The sequence below is a fragment of the Elaeis guineensis genome, chromosome 9 (assembly GCF_000442705.2).
Source record: "Elaeis guineensis isolate ETL-2024a chromosome 9, EG11, whole genome shotgun sequence".
NCBI lineage: Eukaryota > Viridiplantae > Streptophyta > Magnoliopsida > Arecales > Arecaceae > Elaeis > Elaeis guineensis.
In genome coordinates, this window is record NC_026001.2 from 5,641,426 (window position 1) to 5,653,803 (window position 12,378).

Genomic DNA, 12,378 nt, shown 5'->3' on the forward strand with positions numbered 1-12,378 from the left:
CAAAGGTGCCGTTATAAGTTCTTCATCAACTAAAAGCTCGGCTAATATTTGTTCTTCTTGCTGAAAAGCTTTCTCTTCATGTAAATTTAAATTTTCATCCATCTCTAATCGAGTTGGTATGTCATATACATCTCTAAGTATTATTTTTTGTACAATATGTCAATTACCTCGATACTTTAGATCCTTCAAATATAATACTTGTTTCGCTTGAGTTGCTAATATATATGGCTTATTTTGGTACCATGTTCGTGCAAAATTTATACTGATAAATTATGAATCGATATGAATACTGATCTTTTTATTACTAATATCCTACCATTTACACTGAAAAAAAATACAGAATTACTGGACCCATACTTTAGTTCTATGATATCTACCAGTACACCATAATAATCAATCTCTTCTTTTCCTTCATATCTTGTTGTAGCAATTTCACTATTTTGGATTCATCATTGCATCTCAAGCTTCCTTGTGTGAAATCTCATTCCTTCAATGATACAGGATACGTAGTGATTAACCTTTCGATCGGGACCACATGCTAAATCATGCAACTCATCGGTCGCATCCACTTCCTTATTGAAATACTTATATTTCATCTACATCATAACATAAAAAATTATGTTGGTTTAAATAATATTATTTGTAAGTAAATAAATAATGTATCACTAATGCAACTTACAAGATCACCAAATTATTTTGCAAATTTTTTCCTATGTCGATCATCGACATCCATATTATTCTCTCTACATAGTATACTCTTGTGCTCACTGCAAGAAGTTATGATTTTTAATTTTACATCGATATAAAAAATTTACTTAAAACATTAAACAGTATGGTAAGATGGTACTTAATAAAATCTTCAATTTTTTATAATTATTTAGAACGTAAAAGTGTGTCTTGGATAGCTCATTCACGTCCATAAATTCATATCTCCTTACACCAATAGGTCGAACCATTTATTTAAATATAGACAATATCAGTTCATTGTTACCTCATTCATGGTCTGCATTACGATTTGTACGATTGAATCTTATTTCGATATCGTCAAGATACATCGAGCAGAATGTGTCACACTCGGTAGCTACATATGCTTCCGCTATAGACCTTCAGGCCTTGCTTTATTGCGCATATACTTTTTTAAGGTACACAAGAATCTATAAATAAAAATATATTTAAATTTTAGAAATATATTTACATCTTATAATTGATATGATAAAGTACGTATAATTTTTTGACCTTTCAATAGGATACATCCATCGATAATGTATCGATCCAACCAAAAGAGCTTTCTTTGGAACATGAACAGCCAGATGCACTATAACATCAAAAAATGATGGTGAAAATATTTTTTTCAACTTACAAAGAATAAGTATGATATCCTTCTCTGACCTTTCAAGTAAGTTAATCTTCAATTTTCGACAACACAGTTCTCAGAAGAACACTCCCATCTCAATCAATGCAGTTTGAATATCACTACCAAAATAGTCACGCATGATCACCGGAAGCAAACGTTGCATTATCACATAGGAGTCATGACTTTTCATGCCAGAGATATTGTCATTATTGTTTCCAACACACAGCGATATGTTTGAAGTATATGCATAGAAAATTTTACGATTTTGAACCATCTACAGAATTTTTTTTTTCTCGCCAAACAGTGAATAACATGCAGGTGGCATAAAAAATTTCTCACCTCGAACTAAATACAATTCTGATCGAATTTCTATTTTTTGCAAATCAAGACGAGCTTTTATACCATCTTTTATTTTTTTTTGAGATATTCAATACAGTACCGATGATATTATCATAAATATTCTTTTCAATGTGCATTACATCCAGATTATGATGAAGTAGTAGCCACTTCCAATATGGTAGTTTGAAAAAGATATTTCGCTTCATCCAATTCAGCTCAGCTTCAGTACGCTTCGCTTGCGAGTACCCGATGTTTTTTCAAATTGAACATTTTCAATGACTTCAAGTTGTTCTAAAATTTTTGCTCCACTTAACTCTTTAGGCGGTGGATGTTAGTTGGACTTACTATCAAAATATTGATTATAACGATCCTCTAAGAATGATTAATAGAAAGAAACCGTGGATGACCCATGAAATATATTTTCCATCCGTACTTTAAATGTAAGGAGGATGCATCCCTATTGCATATTGGACATGCAAGATATCCTTTGGTGCTTCATTCAGATAAGTTTTTATATGCAGATAAATTATTTATGATTTATAGAATCGAAGCATGCAACTTAAAATTACTTCGACTCACAAAATCATATGTCTGTACCCCATTTTTCCATAGCTCCTTCAGATCATCGATTAATGATCATAGATATACATCAATTTTATTACCTGATACTTTGGATCCAGAATTAACAGTGACATAAAAATAAATGATTCTTTCATACACTTCCAAGGTAACATATTATATATAACTACCATCACAAGTCACATACTATAAGAGGTACTCAGATTGCCAAAGAGATTAAATCTATCTGTTGCTAGATCAAGTCGGATATTGTGCGGGTCACTCGCAAAGTGCGGATGCTTTGCATCGAAGTCTTTCCACACTAAAGAGTCGGCTAGATGGCTAAGTATGTTCTCCTCCGAAATCCGCTACTGATAATGCCATCTCATTTCTTCAGCTATCTTTGTGGACATATACAACCTTTGAAGTCTTGGAATCAATGAAAAATATCTCAAAATCTTTTGAGGTATCTTCTTTGCTTTCTTATTATCAATTTTGTATCTAGGTTCACCGTATTTCGGATATTCAGTTGCTTGTTCGTTATCCTTATAAAATAATATACAGTCATTTTTACAGATATGTATAGGAATATAGTCAAGTCTCATTTTTTGCATGTACATTTTTGCTTCGAAATATGATTTCGAAAGTCTCTCTCTATCGAGATGAGCTGCTTTAATCAATGTTAAAATTTGATCAAATAACTTCTGACTCTATTGGTTCACGATTTTAATATGAAGCAATTTTATCAAAAATTCTAACTTAAAAATTTTATACAATTTGGATAGAATGGCTCTCGTGGATCCCTTATAAGCTTTGCGAACTATTCAGAAGTCCCTTCTACCTCAAGCTGGATATTATGTTCATGATCAGAATTACTTTCAGATGCAGTAGTACTCATGCATACATTTGAATAAGTCTCTTGATGTAAATCATCTAATAATTTTTCTATACCACTATGTTCGACAGATCCAGCAGCATCACTATTATCTTCAGTATCGTCATCGTCACGCACCACTTCATTCGGATCACTCTCTCCATGCTATATCCAACAAGTATACTTCTTATCCATATTATATTGTAGCAGATGCTCCTCAACAATATTATGTGATGACATACCAAATTGATATATCTCTTACATGATATTTTATCCGACTAGCACTGTCAGCCTTATGTCGTGCAAACTCAATAAAATCTCGATCTTCTTTTTGATATTTAGACAAAAAAATACCTCTAGCATTCATCCAATTTTTGTTGATATCCCTCTAATAACAAACACAAAATCATTAATAACAAAAAAAATTCAGTGGTATCAGTGGTATTCATTAACAACCAAAACACAGACTGAACAGTAAAAATATCCTTCCATTAATTTAATGAAGTAAAAATACATGATCCTATCCATTTCAAATCATTACTAACAGGTGTGACCCTATCTCTTTCAGAAAAGTAATAATCTTATTATTATTATTAGTGAATATTTCATCTTATTTTTATGAAAATTTTGACAGCATCTTCCCATGGTTCTCCAAGTATACGATGTGAATATGGTGCCTACGCATCTTATCCACCATATACCCAGAGAACAATGGACAGATAACTACTGAATACCACATAATGAAATAAATATCAACTATTAACAATAATAATATTATTACTTTTCTAAAAAGTCTGAATATGGGACATCCAAGATTTGATCTCGATGAAGATCGACTCTTGAACAGAAATTTACTGCTCAATGTAATTTAACTACCATCTTTGAACATGCATTCAAAGATGAATTTCTAATTTATCAAAAAAGAATAACTTTGTTTTAAAATTTTTTCATCAAAAATTTCAATAGAGTTTTCTCTAAAATAAAAACATCTTTTATATTTATAATTTTAGTAGCATACAAAATAGCACATAAAATAATTAATTGTAATAAGTAACAGCAATGTGCATTGTGTTAGTAAAAAAATTAATTAATCAAATAATTAAATAATTTCAACAGTAACATTAAAAAATAATATACAATAAATATAATTAATCAAATAATATGCATCTCTCCATCCCCGTCGGCCCAGCTCCATCCTCGATGGCCCCCCACGCCGCCGACCCAAGACCGACCCGACCCATTAGCCCTGACCCCGTCCACGTCGGCCCGGCCCTGTCCCCGTTGGTCTGGCCCCATCCCCATCAGCCATGGCCCGACACGGACCCATCCTCGCAGGCCCCGGCCCGATCTGAAACCGACCCGACCCGACACATTCCAGCCCGACCCGACCCGACCCGACCCGACCAGTCGGACCGGCCTGGCCCCATCCCCATCCCTGTCCCTGTTGGCCCCCTCCACACTGGCCCGACCCGACCTGGCTGGCCTAACTCGGCCCAACCGGCCCCATCCCCAACCCCGCCGGCCCTGGCCCCATCCCCACCGACCCGGCCCCATCTCTGCCGGCCACGGCCCGACCCGGACCCATCCTCGCAGGCCTCGGCCCACCCCGGACTCGACCCGAGCCGGCTCGACCCGACCTAGCCCAGCCAGGCCCGATCCGGCCCACCCCAGCCTCATCCATGCTAGCCCGACCCGGCCCACCCGTCCACCCCGGCCTGTCCTTCCCATCCCCGTCGGCCCCGACCCTATCCACGCCGGCCCGACTCAGCCCAACTCGACCCACCCATCCACGCCGGCCCGACCCGGCCACGGCACCATCCACATCAGCCCGGTGGCTCGACAAAAGATAAAAAAGAAAAAAACAAAAATGATTATCGACAGTGGACGCAGGCACCACCGGCCCGGCCCCATCCCCGTCGGCCCGGCCCGGCACCATCCCCGTTGGCGTCTCCCCCATCCTTGATGGCCCACCGATGGCTCAAGAACACACCAAAAAAAAAAAGATAGCTTACCTTATCGGCGGACGGCGATGGCAACGAAGGATGAGGATGGCGATGGAGGACAGCGACGGTGGCGAACGTGGTGGTTGGGAGAGGGGGCAAAGCAGAGAGGGGGATGCGAGGGGGGAGCGTGCGAAACTGGAGTGGGGGGCATCGGGGAAGAAAATAAATTTCAGATGGGACTTGACGGGATGCAATATATTAGCGATGAAAATTTCATCGCTAATAACAAATTTTCATCGCTAATAATTTTAAAAAAAATAATTTATGATGAAATAAAAAAATTTCATCACTAATAATCTTATTAACGACGAAAATAATTTTCGTCGCTAATACTTCCCGTCAAAAAAAAAATTGTTGAAAAGAAATTTCCCCCCACAAAAATATTATTTGTGACGAAAGCAAAAATTTCATCATTAATTACTTTATTAGCGACGGAAAAGCTGTTTTGTCACTAATAATTATTGAATTTTTTTTTTATTTTTTAAAAAATTTACGATGAAAAAAACATGAGCAATGTGATGCTTTCATAGAAAAATAATATATATATATACATATATATATATATATATATAATATATATGTATAAATATATATTTATAAATTTATATAATATATATAATAATCTAGAATCTCGTTCAAAAGACTTATTAGATCCTGCTAAATTGATGTGTAGATATATTTATATATATTATATATAAATATAAGTGCATGGCTATTGTGGTATTACAGAAAATAATTAACTTGTTTATTAAAGTAGATGCACAATCATTATTGCTCCTAGAAAAGGCATAGTTTTGTTTACAAATTTATTATAAATTACTAATCTGCAAAAAGTTGCATGCAATTATTGAAATATTTTTAGTACAAATAACTCTACTCGCTAGAGATAAATACTCAATTTAAAATAAATCATAATTTAAGTCAATTATTGATAAGAATTATGAAGGGTTCAATTCACATTATTATATTAAAAAATTTAACAATGTGGAAACTCTTCTCCTTGCACTACATTAGTATTCATTTTTTTTATAGAGCAGTAATATTATATTTATTTTTATAAATATACAACTCGTCTCACATCAACTCAACTAAGCTATGATCCCAAACTCATTAGGATCGAGTATATAATTTTTTTTCTTTATTTCACTTAGTTTAGAGACATTAAATATCAATTCTTTTCTTACCACTTTATCTATATTTGTTTGGTGTATCTCCTTGTTTTTATATATAAATCACTCATTTGTAGACACATATATATTTTGGCCTGTATTCTATATATCTGAAGTATCTAAAATCATTGTTCTCTAAACTTTATCTTAATTGTTGTTATCTTTATTTTTTATAAAAACTTCATTTTAATTCTATTTTTTTATATTACTACATATTCATCTTAATATTGTACATACTTTTCTTATGTACATATTATTTTTAAAAATTATCTAATATTTATTTTTATAAATATAAAAAAAATTACTATAATATATCTAAACATCCTTCAATAAGAAAGTTTTTTAAATTTTTTAAAATTTAAAATTTTTTAAATATTACGATGAAATTTTTCATCATAAAAAAAGGTATTAGCATAGAAATCCTATTTTGCGTCTCTAATAGTCTAGTTTTTAAAATTTTAATTTTTTTATTTTTCAAATATTGATGATGAAAAGTATTTATCATAGATAAGTAACGATTTTGCAACAGATATTCGATTTAGCATCGCAAATAGTTGACTATTGAAGATAAAAAATTTTCATCATAAATTATCTTTTACTTTTAAATTTTTATAATAGATTTATTAGTGATGGAAATTTATTCTTCCGTCGTAAATGTGCTTGATGATTTATGATGAAAATTTTTATGTCGCTAATAGTATCATTTTTAAAAATTAAAAATTTTTTATTTTCAAATATTAGCGATAAAAAATATTCATCATAAAAATCAATATTTTTTGATGAAAAATAAAAGTTTCATTATAAATAATAGATTATTTACGACGTAAATTTGTCCATCATAAATATTCTGTAATTTTTAAATTTTTAATTTTTTTCATTATTTGCGATGAAAGATTTTATCATAAATAGTGGAGTATTGATGACGAAAAATGACTTTTAGTCACCAATACTCAGTATTTACAACGTAATATTTTTATCATAAATAATCTATAATTTTTAAATTTTTAAATTTTTTTATTTTTTTCATATATTAGCGATGATAAATTTTCATCGTAAATAATGAGGTTTTATGATAAAAATTTAATTTTCATCGTCAATACTCCATTATTTATGATGTAATATTTTCATCATAAATAATCTTTAATTTTTGAATTTTTTAAATTTTTTATTTTTTTAAATATTAGTGATAAAAATTTTTCATCATAAATAACTAGTATTTGCAATAAAAAATGAGGTTTCATTGTAAATATTTATATTATTTATGATAAAACTATTTTCATCGTAAATATTTAAAAATTTAAAATTAAAATAAATATTTTATTATTTACAATGATTAATTTCATCGTAAATAATAGGTATTTATGATGAAATTTTTTTAATTGCAAATATGATGCTATTTACGATGAAAACTAATTTTCATCGTAATATTTCATTATTAGTGACGATTTTATTTTTTCGTCATAAATAGTCTTATTAGAGATGAAAATATTTCCGTCGTCAATAAATTCATCGTAAAAACTCTCTTTTCTTGTAGTGCGATTTATATTATTGATGAAGCACGTAATACCATCCTACCAGGGGATTTCATATATATCTTAATCCCTCAACTTCATTACATCCAAGAAGGTTTATAATTCTATGGATTATTGGAGATGATCATCCTTCAAGCTCAACTTCCCAATCACCAAAGTCATGACATCGTCCAAATGGATGATAGTAACGGACTACCAGACACTATACGGATCAGGGCTTATCCGGTTACCCATATGACTTAAATTCATTGCTGCCCTAATATTATAATGGCCATTACAATGGTCTGAGATCCCCATAATTTTTATTTTATTCTATGCAATAATGAAAAAGAAAAAAATAAAGATAACAATCATTAAAATGTGTCATTTAACATTATAATGGTCTATTATCATACAAATAACGGCCGTTATTATATCAGCACGATTTTTCTAAGCAAGATTTCTCAAAAGTTAAAAATTTTTGTTCAAATTTTTCTTAAAAAAGATTGGATGGATGAGGCAAAAAACTTTTAAATTTTCATTCAGTGAACGCAACTATTATTTTTCTATATCATTATTTTCCATCATCACTATCCTTATAATAGTAATTATTTTAATATTAAAAATTCAATATTTGAGGCAAATAACTACCGGTACAATCATTACATTAGTCGATGGTGATTTTGGTGTAACAACAAAACTTCCTCATTGAGACCTCAGACTTCATTGGAAATGGACAAACATTAGTGTGCGTCAATGGCTAAAAGATTGCAACTCCTCTATACCTTTGGTTTCCCTACCATCATAATGAATCCTACTAAAATTTTTAGTAAGATTTAATTTTTATCAAAATTTTTCAAAAATTTAACTAAAATTATAGTGTGGATGCTACGGCCTCCTCTCCCAAGCCACATAAATTAGATGTGCACGCCATATTCCAAGCCCTCTTTATTCTCCGTGTGTGTGCGCCCCATATATATATATATATATATATATATATATATATATATATGTATGTATGTATGTATGCATGTATGTATGCATGTATGTATGTATATATATGTGTGTACATACATATATATTATATATATATATATATATATATATATATATATATATATATATATATATATATATAAATAATACATAATATGTATTAAACAATACATAGATAATAATATATATACAGATACATACATACATATATACAACATAATAATACATAATATATATATATATATATATATATATATATATATTGTTGGGTATAAAATACCCACAGTCGAAGTTCGTGACAGGAGTGACCCTCAGGGGATCCAACCGACTTCCGACCTCCGACGACATCTCTTCAAACCTCCCGGACGGTCGAGCCCCCGCAACACTCCCAAGTTTTGCTGACAGATATGCCCCCACCAGCGTCGACCGGATTCTTCACGACGGACGGACTCCACCCAAATTTTCACGATGATCGACCATCTTCTAGACTCTGTCTGGACTCCTACGGGAGCCAGACCTCGTCCCCAACTCCGACTGTAGGAAGACTCCGTCCGGACTCCTACGGGAGCCGGACTCCGCCCACGACTCCAATTGCAGGTAGACTTCGTCCGGACTCCTAAGGGAGCCGGACTTCGCCCCTGACTTTGATTGCAGGTAGACTCTGCCCGAACTCCTACGGGAGCCGGACCTCGTCCCCAACTCCGGCTGCAAGCAGACTTCGTCCGGACTCCTACGGGAGCCGGACTCCATCCACGACTCCAATTGTAGGTAGACTTTGTCCGGACTCCTAAGGGAGCTGGACTTCACCCCTGACTTTGATTGCAGGTAGACTCTGCCCGGACTCCTACAGGAGCCGGACCTCGTCCCCAACTCCGACTGCAGGAAGACTCCGTCCGGACTCCTATGGGAGCCGGACCTCATCCCTGACTCCGGCTGCAGGTAGACTTCGTCCGGACTCCTACGGGAGCCAGACTCCGCCCACGACTCCAATTGCAGGTAGACTTCGTCCGGACTCCTAAGGGAGCAGACTTTGCCCCTGACTTTGATTGCAGGTAGACTTTGCCCGGACTCCTATGGGAGCCGGACCTCGTCCCCAACTCCGACTGCAGGAAGACTCCGTCCGGACTCCTACGGGAGTCGGACCTCATCCCCGACTCTGGCTGCAGGCAGACTTCGTCCGGACTCCTACGGGAGCCGGACTCCGCCCATGACTCCAATTGCAGGTAGACTTCGTCCGAACTCCTAAGGGAGCCAGACTTTGCCCCTGACTTTGATTGTCGGTAGACTTTGCCTGGACTCCTACGGGAGCCGGACCTCGTCCCCGACTCCGACTGCAGGCAGACTTCGTCCGGACTCCTACGGGAGCCGGACTTCGCCCATAACTCCAATTGTAGGTAGACTCTGCCCGGACTCCTACGGGAGCCGGATCTCGTCCCCAACTCTGACTGCAGGAAGACTCTGCCCGGACTCCTACGGGAGTCGAACCTCGTCCCCGACTCCGGCTACAGGCAGACTTCGTTCGGACTCCTACGGGAGCCGGACTCCGTCCACGACTCCAATTGCAGGTAGATTTCATCCGGACTCCTAAGGGAGCCGGACTTTGCCCCTGACTCTGATTGCAGGTAGACTTCGCTTGGGCTCCTACGGGAGCCAGATCTCATCTCCGACTCCAGTTGTGGAAAGACTCCGTTCGGACTCCCACGAGAGTCGGACCTCGTCCCCGACTTCGACTGAAGGAAGACTTCGTCCGGACTCCTATGAGAGCCAGACTCTGAGCTCCTCTTAGGCGGGTAACTAGCCACCTCTCTCCACCAGACACTCCGACCGAACTTCGACCGACAAGCCTGGACCCTCTAGCAGGCCACAGCAACAGCCACGACTCTGCTCCACTTCCTGCGACGGATTCCGCACGGCCCATCACTCCCTGGCAGACCACAATAATGGCCACGATCCTGCTTCACTTCCTGCGATGGATACCGCACGATTCCTCCATCCTCTGGCAAGTCGCGACAACGGACGCCGCTCCACTCCCCGCGACAGACTACACGTGGCATGTCCCGGTGATAGCCACGATTCGCTCCACTACCCTTCGCAACAAACTCTTCCTGACCATGGGCAGCCCTCTGCCAGACGGTTACAAACATCGCTATCAGTCTGTTGCTCCCTCCACCTATAAAAGGGGGACCCAGATACGTTATTCTCTAAGCTCTCATTTCTTACCTAGAAACTCTGCTAAAATTTTGTTCGAGCACTCCATTCTTGTTGAGGCAGAGAACTGACTTGAGCGTCGGAGGATCTTGCCGGAGCAACCCCACCTCCGGTTTAGACTTCTTTTGCAGGTCCCGCGGCGACCGCGACTCCCTCGACTCCAGCTTCTCCGACGCAGATGAATTTTTGCACCAACAGGATTGGCGCTAAAGGAAGGGCTGAACCTTCGCAGTACCTTGTTCTTAAAGGAGCGCTCAACGGGACTGCCTCCGATCATCTTTTCCGACATCCTCTCCTCCTTCTCCACTAGGTCTCGCCCGATGCCTCCCCGTAGGGCATCCACGCGATGATCCACGGCCTCCGTGGCCAGATCTCAGGCTCTGCCTCACCTCCCGTTTCCCAGCCTCCTCTCCTCCTCCGACAATGACGGTTGGGCAGAGCAATTCGACCTATTGGTGCAGCAGGTCAGAGGCCTCACTGAAGCTGTGCAGGCCATGCAACAGCAGCAGCAGCGCAGGCGTCAGTGCGACTGGAAAGAGCATCACGAAACACCAGAATCGATGGTAGGATGGCCACTTGGGTCAGCCACTCCGTCTTTCCCGGAAAGATGAATCCGAGGGTGGAGAGCCCTCAGTCGGATCACGATTTCACCCTGGAAGATCTCTACCTCCGTTCTGCCAGAGGACCCTCGAGACCCGTAGTCGAGAGGATTTTCTAGATCGGAGGCTCCAGGAGATGAACCGACAGATCGAAGAACTCCGCCACGCTCCCCCGCTTACGGTGAGGATATTTATACTGACCCTCCCTTTTCTCAAATGATCATGCAGGACCGATCCCGCCAAACTTCAAGCTCCCTCAATTTGAAAGCTACGACGGACTTCAGACCCGGTTGATTATCTGGAGGCCTTTCGGACAATGATGCTGCTTCATGGCGTGCCCGACGCCATCTGTGTCGGGCCTTCCCATCCACTTTGAAGGGCGCGGTGAGAAATTGATACTCGACGCTGAAGCCGGGCACCATTTTTTCCTTTGATCAGATGAGCCACCAGTTTGTGGCTCATTTCGTTAGCAGTCGGCGTCCCCGGAAGGGCTCGGAGTCCCTCATCAACATCAAGCAGAGGGAGGGGGAGTCTATTCGGACCTACATCAACCGTTTCAATGTCGCCACACTGGAGGTCCAAAACTTGGACCAGTCGGTAGCGATGGCGCTCTGAAGGACGGCCTTCAGAAGAATGATCTTTTGTTCTCCCTGGAGAAGAAGTACCCCAAAATTTTGCTGATCTATTGGCTCGGTGAAGGGTACGCTCGAGCAGAAGAAGCCTTCAAAATGAAGGATAAGGAGACGCGAGAGAGCGGCAGGCGGGAG